Raw genomic sequence first — 27,507 nt, 5'->3', positions numbered from 1 at the left:
CACATCCACCACCGCTTTTGGCACCTGCTCCACCACCCTCACAATGGAGGATACTTTTCCTTATGCTTAACCAGGATTTCCCCTGCTGCAGCTTGTGACCACTGCCTCTTGCCTGTCCTTTCACTGTGCATCTCTAATGAGTCTAGCTCCATCTTCTTCATACATGTACAGACAGTTGAAGTCAACTGGAGCCTCCCTCAGCCTTCTCAGCTGAAACACAACCAGCTCTCACAGCCTTTCCTGGTAAGTCATGCTGCAAATCCAACTGCCTTGGTGGTCCCTCCAGTTCTTTGGTCTCCTTTGTATGGGCATCCACAGTCACAGAAGCACAGAGCAGGAAAACCCCTTCTCTCAATCTGCTATGTTCTTGCTCACACAGCCCAGTCTGCAGCTTGCTTTTGTGGCTTCAAGATCATGCTGTCGAGTCCTATTCCATTTACTGCCCATTTGGATCCCCAGGTCTTCTCTGCAAAGCTGTCTTGTGCTGCTCTTTTCGTTGAACTTCATAGAGTTCTTGTTAGTCCACTCCAGCTTTCTGAAGTTGCCTTGAATGACAGCTCTGCCCTCTGGCATATACACTACGTCCACCAATTTGGTGTCAACTTTGACTTGCTGAGGCTGCACTCCATCCCAGCCTTTGTAATACTAACAAAAATATTAAACTACATTTGCACCAGTATCAGCCCCCAAAGAATACCACCAGTAAATCTCTGCCAGTTCATTGCTGAACCACTGGTTCAGTTTTTCCACACACTCTATAACCCATCCAACCATCCATCCAGTCTGTATCCAGTTTGACTCTAGGAATGCTAATGAAGTGTCAAAAATCCTGGGACCATCAAAGTAAGCAAGGCCCTCTGCTTGCCCCTTGCCCACAAGACGTTGTCTTCATCACTTCATCTCATTGATCAGGCACAATTTGCCCATTTAAAAATCCATGCTTGGCTGTTCCCAGTCACCTTCTTGTCCTTCATGTGCCTGGAAGTGGCTTCTACGAGGACCAGCGCCACAATCCTGCCAGGGACTGAGCTGAGGTGAGCCAGCCTGCTATCTCCCAGATGTTTCTTTGTGCCTTAGAACACTATTAAACACCTCAGGGTCTGATTTCTTCCTCTTGCATGACCCAAGAGAATGAAGACAGTTTCATTTGACCTGTAGTAGCCTGAGATTACAACCATGTTACCATATTTGCCTGCAATTCTAAAAGCAGAAGAGCTGGAAATTCCAGTAGCTGGAGAACAGGTAGCACAGCTTGTTTGGCTGAGCCCTTCCTGTAATTTTTCAGAAAGCTGCCCAATACTACGAATCCAAGTTTGCAAATACCTTTCCCCCACTCAAAAAAAAAACCAAAAACAAAAAACAAACTCATTAGATTTAAACATAGCAGGGTATTGTAATTGTGTTTGGAAAAGCTGAGTCCAATTTAGTCCAAGCTTTCCTTCAGACTTTATTTTTAAAAAAGGTTGGTTTTCTGTAGGGAGAAGAGCATGAAGTCACCATGATTTGGAGGAAAGCCCTAAAAAAAAAAATAAATCTCAAGAGAGGGAGCAACAGAGAAGAAGCACGCAAGTAAGCTTCCTGGTCAAGTAATGTGTGTAATTTAAGAATTAAGAGTGCCCAGCACTCTTACGTTACTCTTACTACTTCTGAACAAATTCTTCCTAAAAATCCAGATGTTTACCATCCCCAGAGATCTGCTGTGGGCAACCCAGTCTAGAAATCTGTTGCTCTGCACTCAAGAGCCTAAACATAAGCAAGTCTTCCCTGAAAGCCGAAGTCCCTGATGAGCTGGTAAGCAACTGGACAGACAAACACACGAATTGTTGATCAAAAGCTTACCAGAAACAGTGAAAATGCCCAAGGACATCAGTAAGTGTGGACAAGGCTTTCCAATTCACGTTTCAAAAATAACTTGTATGCTTGCCATGGTTTGGAGTTTGGTAGGACACAGGTGAAAGGTCTTTTTGAATATTCTAGGATTGCTGTGGGATGCATTAATTTGGCAGCAATCTCTGTGATCCATGGGTCTGTCACAAGCCTTAAGTGGTGACACAAGATCTCATTGCAAGAGACTGAAGTCAGCCCACTGATGAATCAAACAAAATCAGCTGAGACAGTTCCTTCTACGAGTAGTCTAGGTTTACACTACAGGTTTACTCAGGAAGCACAGAAAGGGGTTTTATTTTCTTTTTAAAAGATTTAAGTGGAGGGGCATTCTGGAACACAAAAAGGCTCTCAAACCTGGCTGTGGATCCTTATTAAAACCCAGGCTCTTACAAAGCCCTCTCAGAATGGGTGGATTTCATGCATATGTGACTGCAAACACATACCATTCATTACACAATAACTCAGAAACCTCCATCTTCGACATACTGAGTGGACCTTTGTCTTTATCTTCTGATGCCCATTCACAATGCGATACAACCATTTAATAAATCACAGTCTTAAAAAAACCCAAAACCTCAGTTAAAAAGCTCTTAACATACCAGCCAACAAGCAACAACTTACTTAGTCTCTCATCACTCTCAAAAAATTATCCCCATGTGTACCCAAAATTTTCTAAAGCTGGGAAACAGATGGCTTTCTCTTGAACACTTTGGGTATCAATAATGACAGGCTACTGTGGACAAGAAAAGACTCATTAGGCAGCTTACTGTTCCTTGTGCTCCTGTACACAGTACATCCTACAACCTATGCTATATTAATTGTCTATGACCCGAGTTCCTTCACTGATTAAAACTGTGACATGATGGTAAGGGAAAGATGCAGACTTAACTGTGGATGTGCCAGGTTATTCCATCAGTCCTACCTTCTTCATGTTACTATATGAACTCAGTAGGGGGACTCCCTTGCTTCAGTGGACTTCAAGGACTTTTTTCCCCATCAACAGTAAGAGAGTCCTGAATTCCTGCTCCTTGGGAAACACCACAGCACCCTCATGAAGTTATGCTGCAGATAGCTTAAAAATTTCCTCCTGATTGGAAAGATTTTCTCTGGAATGGGAAAAGTGGAAGATGAACTAACACCTCTGTGCTTCAACATCTTTCCTGCTTTTCTGTTTTCATTGCGTCAGATTAAATAACTCATCTTAGTCTTAAAAGACTAAAACTGGATTGTGAAAACTGGCTTTTGCTAACTCTTTCTGACACTGGCATTAAATACCTCAGTTTGCCTTATATCACGGTTAAATTGTGACAAGTCAAACATTTGGCTGAAGCTTAGGAAGAGCAAATGAGTTCTCCTCATTGTAAATATTCTCAGTACAAGGGCAAAGTCACCTCAGATGAAAAAGTATTCCACTTCCAAAGTCAATTATCTTTAATTCATATTTGCACCGCACAGAGATAGCATGAAAAAAATCCAAGAATGTGAAGGCTAAGTACTCGGTACTCATTTACATGTTGAATATTTTCTTGTAAAGAAGGACAACCCAAGACCACCCACAGCAGCAATAACAACTTCCAGTAACAACACAACCAGCCAGAAAGCTGATTTAAAAAAAAAGGCAAAGGACAAAAAAATGTAGGAAAACATTTGACGTAGGCACTTCTAACGAACACTGAGGTCTGGAAGGAGAGCACTAACACATAAAACACAGGTTCCCTCTGCTGCCAAGTCCCATGGCCTGGGATTCAGCTCTTTGTGCTCATTATGAATATAAAAAGCGTGGAAAACAGCTGCCTTTTCATTTGGGGTTTTGTTGTTGTCAGCTATTCTTTTTTAATAAAGCCTTTTACACCACAATAATGTGAAGTAAAGTTGTAAACTGGAAGAGCTGCAGTCAAAAACTGTGTTGCCATAAGCAGAGGATCTCAGCCTGCACTGTTTCATTATATCTCCTTTTGGCAAGGTTTTCTGGAGAACCACAAAGCACGAGAGGCCCATGAGAACTGAAAGGAGAAGTCCTTTTAGTAATATAGATTATTTTAACTTTGGGTTCTCATTTTCCTTCCATTAGCACCTATTTAAAACTCACATTTCTTAACCAAGAGTCAAAGAAGAAGTGGCTTCATGAAAAAATCTCCAACAGTCTGGCTCCAGCTGGGTGGTAAAAACTGCTTCTGTAGTTCTCCACTGGAAAAAACAAAACAATAAACCTCCAGCCAACATTAAAAAAGCCATTTCACAAGTAAGCCACACCTCAAACAAGATTGGATAGCTAAGATTACAGGTAGGCATTATAGGTTTTATCTTCATATCTTTATGACCACAGAGAAACAAAGAGAGGAATATTGTTTTTCCCAGTTCTTTTGATCACTACTGAGGATATTTGCTGATTGTTTAATGCACGAAAAATTGAGTTTTTATGAATGCCTCCAAAGTTTTTTTATGAGCTTTATAAAAATGTATTATTATGCCTATGCAGGGATTTCTAGATGGAAATACAGATACATATTTAGACAAGATATATCTGCCTCTAACTATGTATACATGTTAGGTCATAAACGGAAGGTTTTACTGTGCCACCAGCTAAGGAGAAACTGCAACTGTGCCCGCGGATAAGTCAAAATATATTTTACTGAAATGAAACTATCAATACAAAACTATTCCTGTAAAGACAACAGCAGCATATGGAAGCCCCTTCCTCTAGGCTTAAGGACTGGATCTCTCAGAGTGGAGGAGAATTTCCTGTTTTCTCTGTTGAGTGGCACAGCAATGACATGAAGCTTTGCCATCTTAATAACCATTTGCTGAGCAGTCTATTATCAATTAAAGAATTGACCATGTCAGAGTAATTGTAAATGATACAATAAAGTCATAGATTGTGGAATATTTCCTATTTACTCTCATTTTGGTTTACTTGAGTATGGTAAATCTGCCTTTAGCTTTTCTCCAAAGCCAAGCAAACTCTCCCTTCTGTTTGCATCAGGAACCGAAGCAGGTTTTAACTACAGGGCAGAAAAGTAGCAGCCACCCTCCACTTTTTCACCTTCCTGCAGGGAACTCACTTGTTGCAGCAGGAAAATTATTTGCCCATCAACCCTCTCCCAAATTTTGCCTTCCTGTGTAACCTCACCTAGGTGTTCCTGCTCCGGCAGGGGGATTGGACTAGATGATCCTTCTAGGTCCCTTCCAATCCCTAACATTCTGTGATTCTGTGATTTCACCCATCCCCTACAACTGAGAAGAGCAGAAGCTGAAAGGACAGGACACCAACCGTCCACTGCCAATGAGAAAAGAAGTAAGGAACATCCCACACTGCACCCAAACAACAACCAACAAGTCTTCCTTGCTCCTGCTGTGTACTTATGAACACAGCTTTACCTGAAAATGGCCAGGTCAATGCAGTAGTCACCACCTCAGAGCGTTCCTTCAACCACACTACCTCCTGGCCGGTGAGTGGCTTTGGCCACCTGCATCGCTGCCTGCAGCTACCATAGGACAACACGCTGTGTTAGACATACCAGGGAGCTGAACAGCACCTCAGGCCCTTCTCAAGGGACGTGAGGGGCCGCAGGAAGCTGAGCATGAGTGCCCTTCCTGTGTCCAAGGATGACACCTGGCCCAAAACCACTAGGAGAGATGTTATTTAGGTGTTTCCCCTACAGCTGATAAAAGAGTATGTATGTGAAGAGGGGGGGATGGGTTTATTAGACAGCACACCTTGGAGATCATATTTTTTTGTAATAAAAGCTGCCACCATTTATTGTTATGCAAGTAACAGTACACTAAATATGTTAAGTGTCTGCTAGTACTCAGAGGATGTCTCCTGAAGTAACAACATTATGTTAGGTCTTTGTCTTACAGAGAATTGTAGACTTGAATGTACTCTGTTCAGCTTCAAAAACTTCTTCGGAAAGCAGTATAATGCCCATCTCTTCTTATTAAAAAGACTGTACATTTAAGTAATTAATTTTTTTTCCTTGACATTCATGAAAAGAGAACAATATCCTTACACACAAAACTATAAACAAGCAGTGCCTGCAAAAACCACCGCACACAAAATAAACCAACCTCACAAAGACATCTCTCTGGAGAAGAGATAAGGGATCCAAACAAATAAAAAGTCCTAAAGTCTCGATTATGTTATCAGAGAAACCCCATAAAAATATACAAGGTTACACCAAGTTTAGACTCAGAAGTAATTTAAATCAGCATGCAGGAGAGATGGGAATACAGACAGACCATTACTGAACTACTGACATGTTTGTATTCAAAGGATTTTCTTATTCAGACAATTTCAGATGGTGCCTTCAGTGCTGCATGGAAAAGCAGCTTTTACAATTCAGATAACAACCCGCAATACCTACACCTGGCTGTGGAAATGAAATCCTACGAAACAGAAAGATCCAAAAGGAGTGAAAACAAACTGTCAGCTTATATGATGCTTGAAGAGCTCTCCTGAACTGCTCTATCACATTATTCTGGAGCGTCTCTTCAACATACAGAGTCCCCAGCAAAGCCAAAGACAAATAAAATAGGATAAAGAAGATAAGTGCATTGAGGTTTATAATTTCATATTTTGTAGATTCTACAATATAACTGATCATCCTGGATGCATTATTATTGCCTTGAATAGGTATTTAGTGAAGAAAAACTGACTTCTGCTGATTTTTTAACTCCTGCCTGATAAAGTTCAAATGCAGTTTTTATTGCTTTGCACAATAAAATCATATGGGAATGCAGACAGTGTTTTTAAATTGTCTGACCGGAGAAAGTAAACAATAAGTAAATAGTCAGAAATCAAACTTTTCATTCTGTTTTATTATATATATATATATAGTGAAATAATGTCTAAATCGAAATAGTTGAGATACAGTTTAAGGTGTACAACTTTTGGATTTTGTGGCTCTATCAAGCTTGTTCATTTTGCTAGTACACACATTTTTACAAGAACTGGGAAAGGGAATTTTTACCCTCATGAAGAGAGAGAGATAGACTCTTCTGAATTATTGTTTTATGACATGAATACCTAGCAAGATCCATCTCAGAAGACCATTTATGCTGCAGCCTGCTAGAGCTCAGTGACAAGACACACTGTATACAAGCTCCACGTCAAATTAGAGGCCAGTTATATCACTCAGTGAGTGTTCAGTATTTGACATTTTACTTTCTCCAGGTGCCACATAATGTTTCATAGGCCATTACAGAAATTCAAATTAGCAAACAGACTTCTAAAATTTCCTACTTGTTTAGGCTGTGGAAGTTCCTTTACATATACAAGAATAAGCCCTTACTTACATAGGAACTCACATTAGTAAATTAAAACCAACTCAGATGATTCCAATCCTTATTTCAGTCTAAAAGTTGTTTATTCTCAGCTTAGGCTGGTTCCTCAACAGCATGAAGCTCAGAGGATGCCAGGGGAATAAAGCTGCTCCAAACACTGGAATTTACATCCATGACACACACATTGTGTCACAAACCCCAGACTGATTTCTGATGAAAGAAGCCACAAAGCTGAAGCACCCCAAGATGAGTAATTTAGAGAGTTCACTACTTTGATTTAGGTTAAACGGATTTATGAGCTTAGAAACAGTACTAAGTTACTGCAATTTGAGTAGCTGAGCTGTGTAGCTGATCATTCACGTGCACTTTAGCCTACATCAAAAGCCAGCTAGGTCAAGCAGATTTTTTGGCTTAAGTCAAATGATAGGAAATTTGAATGGAGGATGAAATATGAAAGGATATTTGTAGAGTCTACCTACTTTACCTCACCACTCGGACAAGAGAATTCCTAGTGGAAGCAGACACTCAGTTACCAAAACTTTCTGCTGAAACACCTCCTTGACCAGGTCTGCAAGGTCCATCCCACCAAAGCAACAGGCTGGTGTTCATACCACAACACCCATCATGTACCCACGCTCCAGAGACCACTGTGACCATACAGAATTCTCCATGAGTAGGGGGGGGAAAAAAAACAACCCAAAACCAACATGCACAGGGTGTCCTACCATAGATCCGGCCACGCACCCAACATGTAATGGCCACCACTTAATGCATCTCTGACGATACAAGGGGGACACAGCAGAAGCCAGCAAGCGACTGCAGTAGGCTGGCACCACTATAGTAATGGAAACCTATCCTACTACAGCCAAATTTTAAGACACAGGTTTGCACATGAGCGGCATTACCTAATCCATGACTGAACGTGCTGTTAAAAGGCTCAGACACAGAATCAGTTGCTGGCCAGATACTGGTCATTCAGCTCACCATAACCTAACCAAGCTGCTGTCCAGAGTCAAAAGCAAACAAGGATGGTCTGGAGCTCAACGTGTGCCCTACAGTCCCCAACTTCTGCACAAAAGGAAACAACACAACACTGGAGGCTAAATTTAAGACAATATTAAATAATAATAAATAAATAAAGGTCAGCTGGAAGAAAATGGGGAAGCAGGCATCTTCCTGAACAGTGAGATAGTATCAGATGCCACAACTAACCACCACACTGATGAGTCCTGTTACCTGTTTTAAGTCACAGGTCACAACCTCAGCAAGGTCGCTTCTCCAGCTGACTACACCGTTTCACAGTCCATAGACGATCTGTCCCATGGATGAACTCCTTGTGCCCCCTAAGCTTTACAAACTATTACCTCTGGCTTGACAGGAGTAAAATTTACTCACCTTCTTCCCATCACGATTCCTGGATGAATGCTTAACTACTGCTAAAAACAACACTAACTAGAACAAAAAAATAAAGTATTCACCTAATCTCTAGCAAATATATTATTTCCAGCAAAGCTGTTATAGTTTGGAAGCACTGCAGGCCAGAGCTGCCTGCCCAAGCCTGGGGATGTGTGCTCCAGAGTCCCCCAGACCCAGGTGGCCACCGTCTCCCCGGGAAACAGAAGCACCACAGAGACGCAAGTAACCATACATGGAATGGCCACTCCAGGATGCTGCTTACCTGTGTGCTTAGCATGGAAACAATTAATGCATCAAATACTCTCTACTTTTGATGGGATAAAGTATGGGAAATGTCACCAAGCCAGCGAGAGCTGTAAGCCAACCCCCAGGTGTGTCCCTACAGCCCACAACCTTCAGCCTCACAGTCCCATCTACCAGCTCACTAAGAGCCGCTGATCTGACAAACATCATCCCCTATGACAAAGCCTTTTTGGAGTGAGCTGTACAATACCAAAACTTTCGATGTTTCACATATGTTCTTTTCCAAACACTCAAGCAACATAACCCTTGGCTAACAACCACGCAGCTTGTGTGTCTGATACAAAATAGTAACCAACCTCTGAATTGGAAAAGGCTCACAAAGAAGCTAAAATATGAGAACTATCCCAGCTAATCACATTATATGTTATGATCCTGGGTATATTTCAGGTTTACACAAACCAGAAAACATAATTCCTCCCAATTTGTCAGTGGCTTATCCACATGGACCTTCTCTGAAAATCAAATAAGAGGGTGATACAAGTGTGGAAAGTGTCCTTCACCATCATCTCCCAATGGATCCCAAGTTTTGCCTGGTAACTCCTAAGAGACTCTTAATTCTAAGAGACTGGGGGAAAACAAACCAAACCAACCAACCAAAGTCAAAACCAAACACACAAACAAAAACAAAACAAAACCCACTACAAACAAAACAACAAAAAAACCCCCACAACACAGAAGCATCCACACATCCACCAGAATTACAGCAGGTTGTTGCTGGCTGAAGAGGGAGACGGGGAGACAGGACTGAGAAAATAATGGGTTTATCCTGAGTTTCAAAATACATTTTCCTTCTTTCTTCACAGGTTTCCCTTTGAGGGGAACAGGAAGAGTGATAAAAGGGCTGATCTGATGATATCCAATTGATAACCAATTTCAAAAGGAAAAACAACTTTCATAGGTTAATTCTGCTTACACCCCCAACTAAAGTCATGCAACAGAATTTCCAGTTAAGACAAAGCTTGGCATAAGGCATAATGATTCCTAACATTATCCATATGAGCAGAAGTTATTTTCACTTGAATGTTTATGTATCTTGGACAAGTTTGTAAAGATGGCTGTGAAAAGACAGTTGAAAAAATAGTGGTATTTCCTTACGTGTGCTCCTGGGCTCTTTCAGACAACTCTGAACTACTGGGAATCAACCTCATTTTTTTTTTAGCCAGCATATGAGACCTGCTCCCAGAGACAGAATGCACAGGAAAGGGGTGGTTGATAGTGCATGTGTTTGCCTGTGAACTGGCCACAGCAGAGCCACATAATTGCTATAAATGCTGGTACTGTTATGGAACAACTTCTGAGAGCAAACAGCAAGAGCTCCCCAGTTTCCCATGGGGGAACACATTAACAATGAAACAAGTACCTGCACACTGGCAATGAAGTTAGTGAGACCAGGGAGATGCCTGTGCATGAACACCTGAAGCATGGAAAGACAGGTCCTGAAGGAGTATCAGTCCCTGTAATTTCAACAGACCTAGCATGTTCATTTTCCTGTCCTCCCCAGTGTAAAATATCTCTATAATCTTGTACAGTACCTGATATTTATTTAGTACCACATATACATTACTGTTCAGTGAAAAGCTTCTGGGAACTGTAAAGAGATAACGGTCAAATGGAATAAGGCCAATTTTAATTCCATTTAACCAATTTATTTTAAGTCTCCAAGTGTTCCCAAAAAGGCAACCCTCACAAGCAGCTGTAGATCATCAGCATAATCTATAGTCTAACACATTTTGCACTGAAAAAATGTTTACCTAGAGTATGAAAAATTTAGTGCAAATGAAAGTTTATCATTTGATGATACCAGAATACCTGAATGTAATGATATTGTTCGTTTCCCCAAGCAGTCCTGATTCACCCAAGTGTCATAATTACCTAGAAATAGTCACGAAAACTAGAAAAAGAAATTAGTAAACATTAAAGCCAAGTCTTCAGTAAGGAGGGGAGAAACACACATCCAGCTTCTTATAGCTACACAGAGGGCAGTCAGAGCGAGGCAAGAGAACACAACCACGTGAAAAGCAAGAGCTGAGCGGTCCAGGGAACCACAAAACACAGGGGAAAAAAAAAAAAAAAAAGAAGAAAACAGGAGGGCAGAGGTAGAAAGGATGACAAGAAGATCCAGAAAAGACAAACTGAAATACAAGTGTCAATTAGTCTTCAAAAGCCTTTGTAACTTCAAGTGTTTACTCAAATGACGGCGTCTTCGTGATATATCTCGCAACAGACAATCTCTTCAGCAAACATCTTCTGAACGCTGCTGTGGCAGCTCCTATCAGCCAAGCACAACACGGCTGTCTAGCATCACCTTCAAGTATCGTAATTTTGATCTGAGTATGCTCTACCTGCCATTGTTTAGGCAACTGGTAACACGCTTATAAGTGAGAGGAGGTGGGAAAATAGCTGCCATTTGCATATATTATTCTTAACCGTTACTCATCTCACATTTTAGCCTTTATCAATGAGCCACACAAATTTAGTGTCCATTCACCCAAGCTGTGGGAATTACTCAGCTGAGAAACAAAGACAGAAAACAGAGGATGTTAAATGAGTTCTTTGTACTAAAAGGAAGAAATCCTACCGCACTTTAAATCTTATGTGTCAACAACGTGCATGTCCTTTGCTTGGGCTTTGTCACACATCGCAACCCACAACAGGTCTTTGCTAAACCAAGAGGTGCGCTTGCGGCACTGCTCTCTCCCCACGGCCCGTGCTGCAGGATGTTCACATCTTTGCACTAGAACAGCTGAAAATGAAAATGCACCGATAGAGAGTGAGCTCAGGGAAAAAGAGAGGTAAGAAAAGGCCTTTCTGGTGCTGTTGCTCTCATCTATCAAGATACTTGTACTATTGATAAGGTAAGTCGAAGATGCATGTCTTATGGAGAGAACGTCTTAAGACCAGAGGAGATTCCAGGTAAACGGGACTGAGTTGACAACTGTATGATTTCAAATAAAAGTCATTATGAACTCTATAGTTTGGTATCTAACTCTGAAGCTTCAAGGACTCACACTTGGGAGATTTTTTCTTAACAGAATCATTAGGGGTTACTTTAAAGTCTGGAATTTTAAAGTCAAGAACTTAAATGAACATAATTTTAAGAGCTGAACCTTTAAAACAGTCATGAGATACCACGAAACGAGGAGCTGTTAATAGCAACATCTCTTTGAAGACTATTTTTGTGAATTCCTGTGTATGAAAAGGAATTTTATCACAAATAGCTAATAATCTCCCCCACCCGGCATTCTTATGCCAGGTAGCAGCACACTTAATGTCTCTATCAACTAATCAAACTGCTAACACCATTGCTAAATAAACCTCTTACTAAAATATAGGTACACCCCAGATGTTCTCTTGCTGGTTTTGAAATCAGAGATAACAAGCAATAAAACAGAGTTATGTTTATGATCCACAAGACAATGTTGAGTATATTAATTCTGTTACTGTATTTTATTAACATACCTGCCAGTGGAGGATAAAAAAGGAAGGTGCAGCCAACACAAGGAAGTGGGCATGGAATTCTAAGGCTGGGAGAATGTTGCTTTTTATTAATCTCAATGTCATTTAAAAGAAAAATACTAAAGCCATTAATTGTAAGGTATTTCCTACGCTGAACCTTAAGAACAAGAAGTCTGGTTTTATTCTCTGTTGGTACTATGCCACCTCCTATACCAGGGTAAAATGCTTCCTATCTGCATGGTAGACCAGTCTTCAAACCTCATACTGGGAAAAGAATTAGAGATGTAACGCCACAACGGTGATTTTGGCTCCAAATATAATTTCTATCTGCAATATTCTTGTGTTGGTTCACTGAAAGGGGAATTTAGTGGACTCAGTAGACACTGAGCACAAAACATATGCAAATGCACAATTTCTATGAGGTAATGTACACACAAAGTGCGAGATGGAAGGGAATAAAGCTTGCCTACCGATCTCATCAATGTTATTTCAAATAAATCAGAGCAAGCAAATTTCAGAGCACTGCAGCAATTCAGAAAACACAGCAACAATGAAATCCTTAATGAAGTATCTTTAAAATTTAAATGGTAATTTTTCTGTTTGCTTTATTAAAAAAAGAATGCATCAAAAATATTTCTTTTCATTAGGCAACTATTTCTACTTCTTTGGATCTAATTAACTATTACTTTGCAGCTACTAATTTATTCAGAGAAGTACAAGTCTGCCCTCTAGTGACTACAACATGCAAATTAAGTCCCATGAAAGAAATATCTTCCCCCAGCCTTTAAGCTTTAAAACATTTGAATCCTGACATGTTCTGCCAGTAAGATAACGTGGGACAGACAAAGAAAAGCATGTAAGAAATGCATGTAAAACATGTAAAGGTAAGTTTATTAAATTTGTTCTCATCAAGAAAAAAACGAAGCGAGTCCGATTGTTTTTTTTCTTTGGTACCAGGGAAGCCAAGTGGTTTGCTAGAGGAAGGCGAGGAAGGCAGCAAACAAAAAACTGAATCTTACAAGGAGGTCTTGGGCTGCATGGAACGCCTAAGACATGCAAACGGCTCTAAGCAAGAGAGAGACAGTAAAAGACACAAAATCAAACAAGCAGAAAACCCCTAACATACACACAAAACCCACAAAAAAAACCTCATCAACCTGCAAGTGGGATTTGCTCTTTTTTTTAGCATCCAAAAGGAAACACACAAATTCAAACGCCAGAAAAGGAGAAGAGAAGAACTGGCTTTTCAAAGGGAGTATGTGTTTGATTTGAGGTTGAATCAACTGGGGAAAAGGAAATTCTCTCTTCCCAAATTATAACTATGTATTGCAAAAACAAACATTTGGCATCCCTAAGTTACAGGTTAAGGCCAAGAATGTTAAAGCACTATTGGATGAGCCATTTCTTCAGGTGTTCTGCAGGAGATTACTGAGGAAACAATTCTTGAACCCCAACCCTCTTAAAGATCCTCCTCACGCAATGCAATGCACTTGGAAGGCTGAAAAGCCACCCTGCAAATGGAAACGGACACACCTCCACTCAGGCGGTCAGATCAGACAGCTCTATAGCTTGCTGTGTGGTATTTGGGAAAGTGGCTTTTCATACCCGCTAATATTCTACGTTCAACTCAGACACACAAACATGGAAAGCTGGATGGATGATTATCACCTCAACATATCACAAATTCTTGAAATCCAGTGGTTTCTGCTTTCCTTCAGAGGAAAAATGACAAAACTCACAGATGCAGAGGAATGTTTAAAAACATAAGTTGCACGCATGGAAATGAAAAACCATGACGTTGAAAAAGCATCCTTGCCCAGCTTCATTGGAAACAACACATTGGTAAGCAAGCGCTGTTCTGGCATGCCTGTTTTTTTGTTTTTCTTTCTTAAACGATTGGGATTGGCCTTGTGCTGAACGAGAAGGTTCAGCTGCCCGCTGTACTGCTTGACATTCAAGAGTCAAAAGATGAAGCTGTAATACACCTTACAAGCCATATTCATTATTGCACCCCAAGCCATTTGTAACATAATTATCTAGGCAGTTGAAAATGTCTTCCTCATCTGCTGAGGAAGGACCAGCGTGTATCAAAGGCTGACATGGAAACTCTTGACCTACTACTCTAGTAAAGTGACCGGCACAAAGCAAACTCCCTGGCCAGATTTTGATGGAACCATGAACATATTTAGAGAAAAACACCGGGAAGTGCTCAGATTTAACTTTTATAACCTCAGCACCTGGAGAGGTAATTTGAAGCCTCCTATTCAGTGTGCAAATACAAAATATAAGTTACTTACTATAAACATGTTTGTATTTTATAAATATACACACACATATACAGCCTGAACAAACAAGAAACTGTAAAATAAGGAAATTTAAGCTGTCTGTGAAATTTGTTATACTTCCACTTCATACTTTACAAGACACTTTTTTTTGGTTAAATTGTCCAGTACTTCTGTGCACAACAGCAACCTACATGTCATTTAATCAATCAATCAATACACTGATGTCGCATTAATTCTGCAAACAGTACTAACGAGGGTCATTTCAACTCCAGTACAGCCACATACGTACTCCTTCATTACTCTGAACAATACTCATTTCAATATCTCAGCTGGATTTCTTTAACTGCTTGCATTTCAACTGAATGGTCCAAAATTAAGAACTTTGGACTGCCAGACTGCTATTTACTATACAAAATGGAGAAAGTATAAATGCACAAAATTGCACTAGGAGTAAATATCCTTTCCCTACATACGCGCTCCTAAAAGCAGTGATGTAAAACTGGTATATTTTTTTCTGACTCAGCACATGATCTCCCTGTCAGTGCTCACTTTAAGGACAGAGTTTTATTAGTTCTTAGCCCCACTGCCACTGCCGAGCCAAGAGAATGCGGAGGGGATGAGGAGTTGGCAGCCACAGCTCTGCGCCACTGCCCACTGGGTTCTGTCTGCACCACCAGCTTCTGTGCGCAGGAGCTGCTTCCCCTTCTCAGCCCCACAAGACACAGCAGAGCTGCCAGGCAAGGCAGAATCTGGGCCTAAAATTAACTGCATCGAGCATGGTAAAAACCCAGGAAGAACCCAATTAACTCCGCTACCCCAGGCTGCGCGGAGCAGGACAAACAATGCGCATTCCTGTCGTTCTTCCAGCTTTTGCATTCAGCAGATTTGTCACAGAAACCCCACAACTTGCCCGCGGCCTGACAAGCCTTTTTCATGAGATAAGGCTGAATTTACCGGGAATTCCTGAGCCACGTCTTCCTCCCACTGGTGTGCTTCCCGAGTCAGTCCACACACCGGCCACCTTCAAGTCACGCCTGTAGATTTGCAGAAGCGTTTCGGTGGAATAGACAGACAGACAGGTGTGCAAAATCGCAGCAGCACTCCTACATCTGGAACTACAACCACGCCATTTAATAAGCTAAAGTAACAGTGGCTCTACATGTTTAGTGCTTGGGAGTACAATTTATCTTTCAGGGCTCCTTTGTGCTACATTAGGCTCAACGGGATCCTTACCTTTATTCAACTCTCTTTTAATACTGAAAACAAATTGGAAAAGTATATGCCCTCATAACAGCAAGAAAATAATTAATTATTAAATCTTCTGCATTGTTTTGGTTTTATATCATCTGACAGACTTTAGTATTAAAAAATAAGAGCTCTTTTACAAGAGACTGGAAAACAGTGAAAAGAAAAATTATGACTATTAATTCTTCTTAATCCTACAGAACACTTAAATACTGAATGATGATGCATGAGGGGGGGGAAAAAAAAGGAAGTATTAAAAAAAGGTTAAATTCCCTCACTCAACACAATCTTGAAGGAAAAAAAACCAAAACACTAAACCAAAAAAACCCAGCCCACCCCATAAACCATAGTGCAGCAAAACACTCAACACTAAAATACCTTTTCCTACATTGCACCTGTCAAGTTTCAAAAAATCATCTGCAGCAGCTACTTCTATTTTCACACCTTGTGATCAAACAGATTAGAAAAGACAGTCTAAATAAGGGGCCTGGATATTATCAAATATATATATATACACACCTGCAATTTAATATTAGGAAATTATTTTGTCCCAAATATGCTATTCCAGTGTAGTCTCTTATTTCCTAATGTACAAAAATAAATACAATCTCAGAAGTGCTGCCCCAACAGTTATCTTCAAGTTTTATTGGACAGATTTCCCACAGAAGCCCTAAAGTAGAAAAAGTCAACAACTTAGATGTTTATGCACTCCAAGAATCTGGAAGTCACAGAAATATGTACCAAACAATTTGCAGGAAAAAAATATTCTTCCTAGTTAGTTTAGACAAGACTTGTTTTACATGAGCTCTACATTTATGCACATCATTGTGTATATTTCAAAGACTGTGTGCATACCCTGTGTCAGGCTTTCTATTAAAGCCAGTAGCTATACACACTGACCAGCAGAATTAATTCACATACGAAAAGGGTTACAAACAAAGTAAACTCCAGGAAAATAAAATTATCCTTTTACAAACCTATCTGGTGTGTTTGTATCCACATTTTCAGTATATCAGCTCCGAGAGGGCAAATGGTCTCACTGAAGAACAACACCCAGTAAGATTTCTGATCCAAACTAATGTGAAGGAAAATAGGGGCCCTCACAGTGAGGCTGCCTTCTTCACAACCCCTCTTCAGTCAGATTGTGTCTCAAAATGGGAGGCAATGCATTTAATTTAAGGAAATAAAGATATTCTATGTATGATTACAAGTCCACAAAGATGTATTTAAAAACAGACCTAAGAGTTTTAGAACAACACCGTTTTTTCAAGGTAAAAACCAACCCCAGTTGCTTTTCCTGTTTCATCCCAAGAATACAACATTGAAACTATACCACAGTACCAAGTTTTACGCACAAATTACATAAACTTGCTAGAACGTAAAGATTTGCAATGCTGTGTGATCTTTGATAATTTTCACCCAAGTGTGCCTTCAGTTACATTTTCAGTCCTCTCCTTCCTCTTCAGGTCCATGGAAGTTACACAGAAGAGGTAATAGCTCAGTTTTCAAGGCAGCCCTCACACAAACTTGGGTGCAGCAAAAAGGTGGTGCGCTGTGATGGCAGCATCATCTTACTGGCAAGAAACCAGGTAGCCCTTATGTCTATGTAGGGTCTCATGGTTTTCTCAAATGCTCTTCTATTTAAATACAAGAAAATGGACCTGTTTGGATGCTGGTCAGTGATGGTGCCCACCCTTTGTGGAGCCAGTGGCATGAGGAGAGAAATCCTGAAGAAAATATATTCTCTTAGCAGGCTCCACACCACAGTTTTCCCAAATGGTGGATCTTAATTAAGGAAGTTTTTTTTAATGTTTAGTGCTGCAGGTCATAAGTGGCTTTTCCTGCAAAAATCAGGAGGCTGTGCAAAACTACACAGCACTGAAGGTCATGAGAGGGCTCTATTCCAACATCTAATCACCCCAGCACCTGCAGCCCATTCTGGCTTTCTGGAAAATAAGGGACAACGCCAGTAAACTCCTCTGTGAAGAGTCCCAGTAATGCAGCAATAAAGACCATTAGGTGTCAGCTAGGGATTACTATTCACATATTTGTTTCAGTTCTAAACAACAGAAAGTGGTTCTAGATTTACTGCAGGAGTAGCTATTTATGATGTAAATAATTTAAATAGTGATTAGTTATCCAAAAAACAGTTTCACCATAACAGACAGTGGTCAGTTACAAATCACTTGGAAAAACAATTCATACTTAAAAAGGATAAAAAAAAAAAATCATCCACAAAATTTGGTTAAGAAATGAAGAAACGTTGATGTCTTAGTTTCTTCATTGTTTTGTGCACTAAGCGAGACAAGTATTTATTTTAATATGTAATTACATATAGCATCTATATAAGTACTTTCTTCCCATCTCATAAAAGGCATTTAGAGATACCACAGAGGTGTTTCTTAAAAAACATTATTAACTAAATGGAAGGCTGACAAAACTGAAGGATCCTGAGTGGGCTGAAGGATAATGCTTTTTTTTCTTCCTTCACTAACACACAGAGCAACTCAACCCCTGTCATCCATCAGTCCTGCATCTCTTCCTCAGCAAGTCTTTGAACACCACGAGCAACCCCACAGTATTAACAGAAAACCACCAAGGATAATCATAGAATCGTTTTGGTTGGAAAAGACCTTTAAGACCATGGAGTCTAACCATTAACCTAGCACTGCTAAGTCCACCTCCAAACCATGTCCCTAAAAACCTCATCTATAAATCTTTTAAACACCTCCAGGGATGGTGACTCAATCACTTGTGAAACTGATGCAGCGGCTGGTCACCACCCTGACAACACTTGCAGTAATTATTGCATTCTTATTAAGAGTTTCAGAAAAGCTACTTCTTAAGTCTATGAGGCAGTAACTTCATCTCAATTTCTCCTGATCAGTAAAGATTTTGTTACCCTGGAACAGAATCGAGCTACTCAGGATGGGATGCTGTCACCTACAACCAGGTCTCTGGTGCCTGTGAGCAGGTGAGGAGCACTGGAGTACCCGAGACCTCCCCAGGGGCCACCAGACATGGCGGTGGACCCGCAGAGGATGCCCAATCTCCTGAGCAGTAGCTGGAGGCCAGGTAGACCCACCTGGGTGGTCAACTGATACCCTGGGGCAGGAAAATGAATTCCAGCTTTTGCAGCATTGCATTTACACCCTGCCTCCCCCTCCTGTGGTCACCAACTTGCAAGCGCTTACATTTGGGCTCCATTTCAAATACACAAGTAGCCCCTGAGATCAACAAGAGGGAACTCTGGTGGAGAAGCTATGCCCAGAGTGTAAAAATTCTCAAGATCAAGACTTAATAGCATGGCCTTTGAGCCTTCACTCGTTGCAGCACTCCCACTGACCTTGTGAAACTCTGGTGAGACAGGCTGCACACAGAAGTTCCTGTCATGCAAGCTACAATTCTTTTGCAGAATCTGACTTCCAGCAGAAGGTCCAAACCAATAATAATAAAAATTATTAGTAATATTAGGAAAAGGATAAAGACTATGGGATGAAGAACAGATGCATTTTGTCTTGAAAATAAAAATAATAACAAGGAGAGCCAATTCTTTGCTCTGCCACAGCCTTTTACTTGAGGGCAGAAAGGCAGGGAAAACTGCTTATAAAAATCCTGATTTCATAGAGGCTGCCACAGAAGAAAAGGAGAGTCATAGGGGAGCACAGTACACTCTTAAATATCATATCTTGGTGCTTAGCCAAGAGATCTGCAGAAGCCAAAACACAGCAACTCAAACAGGGATTAGCTCCCCAGGAGCTCCAAAAATGCATCAGGAAAACCTCTTTGCTCCAATGTGCTGCTCCAGGGTGAAGCACAGGCAGGAAAATGCATAGCTGGACAAGTCATTAGTACTGGAGTTAAAGTGGGAACGGATTCATTTTTCTTTAGAGGTAGGTATGCATGTATATATACATATATATACATACATACACACACACACACATATATATGTGAAACTTGCACTGAAAGAGATGAACCTGCATATTAACACCAGACTTAGTCATGAAAGTTCTTTTGTGATTTTCTACTGAAGAATGTTATTTCTGTCTTAAGATGATGTGGTAATACTTAAATCCTTGTCTTAAGAGCACATTTTGAAGTTACAGTGTGTTCTGAGGACATCACATGGCAATGCAGTTGTATCATCTCATAATTAACTGTAATTACTACACAATCATCTCCAGACTTAAATGTAGTTAACCATTAACCTGTATTTGGAGACTGTATTTGCTGAACAGCATGGTATGTTCCTTCATTCCCCAGCGCTATGTAATCACACAGCTATACACCTTATCAGAGTGGTCAGCTGAAACAGTTTTTGTGGGGGTGGGAAGAAAGGCCACAGACACCTAGCTATTATTTGAACATTTTTTAACAAAAAGTGCCAGTTTTCTATAAAACTTTGTCAGGAAACAAAACAAATGAACATGCGGACTGCTAATTTTCATGCTTTCTGGACAAAACCCTCAAACCTCCACCTCCAGTCTTTGTGCATGTAAGAAGTAAGTAAGTAAGAAGTCAGGAGTATGAAAAGCTGGCACTGAGACAATTCTTCGAGCTTCCAGATGGATTTCCTTACTATTCCTCATCTGTATACGTACATGACTATTAGACAGAGAGCATACTTGAGTCTCCAGCAACTTATAAATGTAATTTAGTTGTTTCTTCCATAACAATGAATGTATTGTTAATGGATTTGTAAATGATTTGCAGCAAGATTCAGCTGTTGTGAAAAATATAATACAACAATATAGAGTAAAGAACACTGTATTCAGTACTTATTAAGCAATCTTGCAGTACAGATAGTCAACAGCAGAACGCAGAGCATGACTGCAGAACTCTTGTAAACACAAAATTATGCATATTGAAGCTAGGGTTGTTTGTTTTGGTTGGTGGGTTTTTTTGTGTTTTATTGTTGTTGTTGTTTGTTTGTTTTCTTAATGGGTAATAATTAGGTTTGTGCAACCACACCTTTGGAACTTGCTCTGTATTCTATCCCACACTGAGGTGTTACAGACACCTCTTAACTTGAAAGAAAGTGCTTGATGCGGAAATACACCACAAGATAAACTGAGATAGCCTACCAATCACACAGATATAATGGCTGTTATATTCAAATAAATATCAATTAGTGCATTTCAAGTCTGTTTTGCTGCTTCTTTACATTTCAGAGGGAGTAACAAAAGCAATTTAGAAATTCAGAACATATGCCAACTAATTACCAGCAGGACTCCACTTCCACGCAAGATCCGTTGCAGCCCATCTCAGGCTGTAAAAGCCCAGCTACAAACTGTCTGTCTCTTTGGAAACTCAACCTACAACTTTTGGCTGCTTGAGAAAGACTGCTGGCTGCTGGCTTGGCCAGCCTGAAGTGTCTCTTGGAGGTCTCCAATACCACCTTATGCTGCATTTCTGCTGCAGTCCCAGTTAGGGAACTAAGCTTTATTTAATAAACACAGATTCTTTATCCTCCTTACTACATAAGCAAAAGTGAATGTGTTACCCTGTCCAGCACGATGCACTGGCACAACTCAAACAGATCGTTTAGTTGCAAATTACCTGGAAAGACTATGCTGGAAAGAAGCCAAACTGAGATTACGAGTGACTTCAAAGTATTCTCAATAAACCAGCATCAATATCATTCTAAAATGAGGTCTTAGTGCTACCAACTATTAAAGCATTTCAGCACTCTTCTCCTGTAGGTTTCCTGTTCCGAAGGCCAGAAAGGGTAAAGACAACAGCGTAAGTTTGGTGTCCCTGGCTGGGGAGGACTTCTCATGCGCCGTGGGGTGGCCTCGGCAGTTGCTGCACAATGCACTGGAACAGGCTTTTACGCCAAATCCAATTCTCAGCAGTACAAAAAGCATTCATCTTAAAGCAGCTTTGGGAGGATAAGGAAATCTAATCCTAGAGGGAACCCCTGTGCCCATGTACAATGGAAATTCCACCCACACCAAAACAATTTTCTGGATGCACATCAAAGAACATACCCTCTTCAGAACGAACGCTAAATACACCCGTCTCAGAACTGTGTCAATATTGGCGCTAGGAAACGAAATCTGACTTCTAAAACTGATGCTGGGAAAGACTCCAGTTGTCAGAAACTTAATGAAAGCTCTAGCACAATGTTACCTGCACTTCAGTCAATAGTAATACTGGTACAGATCTTTGCAAAACACAAGGTTAAGGCATGAAAATATCCCGGGGTTTTTGCAGGACCAATTAAAAGTTTTAGGAACTCTTGTTTTAAGACACATTGAGTGTACAGTTACCTAACCCAATACATACACGAAAATGGCAAACTTCTTCAAAGACATTTCCAAACAGTCCTCAACAGGATTTCAAGTCTACAATTAAATCTTCATAATCAAATGCTTGTATTTCAGGGGAAAACTGCTGGACATGGATTAAGAAGTAAAGCTTCAGTTATTTCTTACCCTAAATCCAGTAACTTGTGTCAGTAAGACTGCTGTACAACCTTTTCTCAAAGAAAACTCTCCCCTTCATTAAAAAAAGTTTCTCAGACTCTGAAAGCTTTTGTTTGCGTGTTGTTTGTTTTTTAAATAAACACAATGCAACCCTCATTACCTTCCTCAGCCTGACTATTCTCAGTACTCCCTTCCCTGGGTCTTTGCACAAGATGACATAATGTTGCAAATGACACCAACTGACCATCCTGAAAATTTACTACTCTAAGGGTTGGAACAAAGAAGTATCAAAGGGACTGGCTATTCTATCACCACACGACAGTCGATGAACAAGGAGGAAGCAGAGAAGCACACGGAGACCTGCGAGCTGGAGGTCTGCAGAGCGACGGCGGCACCTTGCTCAGCCTTTTCCCTGCTGTTGTCAGTACCGCTGCGCCATTCAATTCAGCTGCTCCAGAGGGAGAGCTGAACATTAAATACAATCCCACTCGCGCTCCCGACTGCTGCAGCAGCCCAGCTCATTCCTGAAATGCCAGATGCCCTCAGAGCTGACAACCTGTGCACATCCCAGCACCTCACTCAAGGCCCGGGAGAAGAAGAGGGACCTGGCAGAGGCTGGGGGAGACAGGACCGGCAGACATGCGCACACATGAATGCCTCTCCCTTTGCATCCTTCTAAATAAAATTAAGCCGCTCATGTCATTTCCACTGCCAGATTAGCTCAAGCATGGTACATTTCCAATTCAGCTCATTCACCTCACTCTGATCCTTGCTGCGTGCTGTCTTCTATTCATATCTACAACCATCACTGACAGCAGCAGGAAAAGTACCATAAATCCAACAATAAAACACTTTTAAGAGTGAGAAGTTAATGAGAACTACAGGATTAGTTTTTTTTTCCTCTTTCCTTCACTGTTTTTTTAAAATTTTACTAGCCTGATATTAACATGCTGCAGGCACAATTACTACTAATAACTTTATTTCTCTTGCTGCGCATAAGAGATTAAAGCACTGAATTCACCCAAAGGAAGTAACCTTAAATAAACGGTGATCAGCTTCTTCACTGCCTTGCCCTGAACCTTCCTCCTTCACCTTTCAATTAAGCAAACCAAGGGATCTCCTTAGAACTACAGCTTTTAAATAAATCACAGAAATCTAAGGAAGCAAGTCAACAGAACATGAAGTGTAACAAATAATGAAGTAGCAGCAAGAAGGATGGAAATTATTTTAGAAAGTTTCAAAAAACAGTTTCCTTATTTCATTTTTTCTCATCATTTTTATCATACTTCATTTACAAATCATTACGATCAGTTGAAACTGCTATAGCACAGCTCTAAACTTAAAAATCTCAAAGTATGGAATCTCAGTGCAGAAAATAAGGTGGAAGGGAAGGATCTTATGCATGTCTGTCAGGGTCTGCACATTTTGAAAGTGAATGAGAGACAGGGGATGTTTCCACATATATGAAGAATTGCATGTATTGCATACACATCCTATACGCATAAATAGGAAGTAACTGAAAATCCCATATAACAGCTGCTTTTATATCATGTCTTCATGACACATTTGAAGAACTAAAATCAACATGCCACTGGGTAAACATAATCCTCAAAATGGATGTAGGTTTGAGTCAAGAAAATTCTTATCCTGGTTTGCAAAGACTCAATCCAGAATTGTGGTTTTGGAAACTAATTCCAAAGGGGTTTTGGACTTATCAACAGGTCTTACGTATTTAAGAGAGAAAAGGGAAAACTTTAGCTGAAGAAAACCTCCAAACATGATAGAAGCAGAAAGGCTGGTATGCCTGACCCTTACTTAAAAGTAGATATACGTTCTTAATGTGTATTAAGTTTAAAAACAGGACTAGCAACATGCTTACAATGAACACTGAAACACTCTAACATTACAACTTCAAAGAACAATGTAAAATCTTCACAGATCAAGCCACAGTTCAGGGCCAAGTCTAATCTCTATGGGATTCTTGGTTGACCAAAACAATTTTGAAAAAAGAAATATTATCAGACGTGCACTATTGTTTTATCCAGCACATACTTTGCACCAGGAACTAGTCATATTTAATGGAAGCTCACTGATTCATTATTACACCTCAGAAATAAAAATGGATGTCAGAGAAACACACGGAACGACAGCAGTACCACATCATCATCTAATTACCTTGATAAAGTGACTGTATGCTTAGTACAGACATTAGCAAACATATGTTTATGAAACTGAAGCATCATTTACACTGGCAGGTAGATTATTTAATCCTGAGCACTGTAGGGTGAGTGGACCCTCTGAATATGCAGTGAAATCTGTAAGGAGTTTCTGGAAATTCTGCCTGAGCCTTAATACAGTCTGTTCAGATTTTTTCCCAGGGGAAAGATGCAAAGAAGAGGCAAAGATAGCATTATGTTACTGCTGGTTTGGGTGGGGTTTTTTTGGTGGGTTTTATTTTTTTTTGAAAGCATGCAAAATAAGAGTTGCAACAGCAGAGCTTGACATAAAACCACTTGTAACCTAGTCAACAAGTAGTACAACTTGTAAAATCCGCTTCTTCACATGTTCATTGTGTCAATAAATCCACCCTGACCTTAAGAAGGTCTGGACCTTTGTTTTGCAAATGCCTGTACCAGCTCACCATCTCCCCAGCTTTTTTCCAGCTCCAAGTTTACCTACCAGCAGGCTGAAGGAGTCATCTAGTGGCCACAGATAACTCCTGCAGCCTCACAAGTTTCTGCAGTCTGGCTGCCAGGGCAAGACACAAGATTTTTGAACCCTTAAAGCACATGCAGAACTGAAGAGAGTGTGCTGGTGGAACTTCAGCTGAAGGCCCAGTATCTGAACTGGGATACAGTCCTAGCAGCCACGTTCATGATGTTCTGTGTTCACGTTCCCTATCATGCCTTAAGTGTTAAGTTTCCCACTTCCAACCCACAACAAGGCCAAATTCAAGTTCTGTCTTTCTTAAACATGCTTGGGAGTAGACATGACTGTGGTGTTTCTAAACCACATATAGGTCACTGTCCCTATTCAGGGGTGGGCAAAGAGATTTTCTGAATAACGTCACTACACATGCAAAGCAGCAGCTCAAGCGACAGCCTTGCCCACCAATTAAAGAGCAAAGCCTCAGCACAGCAAGCTGGCCCATCATACTCTGTTCCCATCCCTCCTCCACCACAAACTTGCTGTGTCTGTTTGGACAAAGCACCTAAATATTTAGGCAAGGTATCTCAGTCATGGAAGAACCATCTGTCTAATAACATGCAAAACTCAGGAAGAACTGTAATATGTTAAACAGGTACTTGAAGTATGACTTATTAATACTGTTTATCAAAGTGTTTTTTTATCTATAAAAATCTTAAGCTTCATAAAAATTTGTAATGGTTCATCAGTTTTGTTCAACACCTCCAGTCAGGTAAGCTCCAGAAATTTAAGGCAGTATAACTTTATTTGAAGACCTCATATATTCATCCCTCAGATGAATTATCATTTCAACTATATTTGAAATAAAAAAGGGAAATATCAGTACAAACACCTTAGTTTCAAACAAACTTGGATCCTGATCCATTTTTTGTTACTCTGTGTTAACTTGTGTCAGGTGTTGAGTGACTGAAGTGCAGGCACCTGACCCAAGAGCAAGATAGTCCTAAGTTTCTTTTTGTTTCTGGAAATCACTTTGCTGCAACACTAATGCCAGGCTCTGGAAGGACATGTTGCTACTCTTCCTTCACAAAGTAGATTGATATATACATATTTTCTTTTAAAATGCTTGCAGTGTTGCTCAGAGGTACCTCTAATGCAGTGAGCATCAGGTGTTAAATATCCCCTGCCCCCAGCAATTTTCTAACACACGCACACAATCTATGCTGTTCAGTATCTTATAACTTCATCTCATCAGCAGTAGTACCCGCCTAGAAATCAGTAACTATAGGTTCTTCAGACCCCTCATGGATGAGCCAAAAGACTTCCTTAAATTCATATTCAACCTCTCTGTGACTCAGAGCCTCCATCTGCCTCTATCACCTCAGTCAGAAAGGTGTCACCTAGCTTTCTTCATCAATCCTATCAATCACTTGGGTAATTCAAGTGAAAAGTGCTATAAAAGTGCAAATTATCGCTAAGGTATTGTTAAGCTGCAGTTGACAGTGGAAAATGGTACAACCACACCAACAGGTGAAAGAAAAAAGAAAGGTAAACCTTGCAAGCCTTAATGTCAGAGTTAAATAGAAAAGGTTCCTTCAAAATGGTGTGGCGTGAGCAGCAGTTAAGTGATTCTTGAAGCTTCTATTTAGCCCAGCCGCGCTCTGATCTCAGCTGGCAACACCTCCCCCTTGCTTCACAGATCTAGAAAATTAGGCGTTGGTCAGATCTGCCTTACATGGGGGACCTAGAGAAGGACTGCCTCTAATGGCTCCAAAGCACATTTATTTCTGGAAGGAGGGGAACACCTTACCCTTTTAGGTCAGTACATCACCAAGAGCTGTTTTCTTGCCACTCACTGCCCATGGCCCCAGTCATGCAGGTGTTGAAGTTAGCAAACAGTTCTGCAGCACTCCAAGGTCTGCATAAGGAGACCACAGATCTATTTTTCTAGTTTTAAACTGGCTAATTTGTATTCTCAATAAAAAGAATACTGATATTATTTGTTGGCCTTAACTGGCCAACAACATATGAAGGGTAAAAACACTCCTCTCTTAAGACTTCCATACAAATTTAACCCATTCCAATTTTATTTCTTGATTTATGTACTTTACATTTAAGATCCTCTTTGGAAAAAGCAATGAGAAAGGAGGTTCACTGCTGGTCTAAAACAGCACGCAAAAAAAATTCACTGATGAAATGAGTAGTAGATGCCTACTGATTTATACCGTGCTAGGGCAAACCACATTGCCCTGTCTCACACCATGCTTTCAGTGAACTGCAAACACCAAATGAGGAGCAGTAACAGTCACTCAAGCCCACTTTGTCCTGCTACTACAAGAAAGACGCACAGGCTTTTTATACTACATGCATATACATACACACGAAGACATACACGTGTACGTGTCTATGTATCTGCACATACTTTTTTTGCAGGTACAAAACAAACAGCACACAGCAGGCTGCTTTGTGAAGTAGCCATGCTGAAGAAAAATAGTGGCAGAGTGGAATAAAAAGACAAGAAATTGCAAAATACCACAGCCACTCTTAAAATATCT

The 27,507-nt window shown here is 40.5% G+C and overlaps 1 protein-coding gene across 12 annotated transcripts in view; it reads right to left on the bottom strand.

The window, feature by feature from the left end:
- The window catches only part of BBX (BBX high mobility group box domain containing), a 144,594-nt gene that overhangs the window by 76,271 nt on the left and 40,816 nt on the right, over nucleotides 1–27,507 (bottom strand). Inside the window, exon 1 of one of the 12 annotated variants that reach the window (XM_082042994.1) lies at nucleotides 15,585–15,599. The exons of 10 other annotated variants lie outside the window; for them this stretch is intronic. The gene's annotated coding sequence lies outside the window, so the exon portion shown is untranslated. Of the gene's footprint in view, nucleotides 1–3,976; nucleotides 3,993–15,584; nucleotides 15,600–27,507 lie in introns of those variants that run through there. One more of the 12 variants, XM_082043003.1, reaches the window with a different exon arrangement.

Source organism: Streptopelia decaocto (assembly GCF_964273445.1).
Source record: "Streptopelia decaocto genome assembly, chromosome: 1".
Lineage (NCBI taxonomy): Eukaryota > Metazoa > Chordata > Aves > Columbiformes > Columbidae > Streptopelia > Streptopelia decaocto.
The sequence above is the reverse complement of the archived record's forward strand: the minus strand, read 5'-3'. Positions and strand labels throughout refer to the sequence as shown.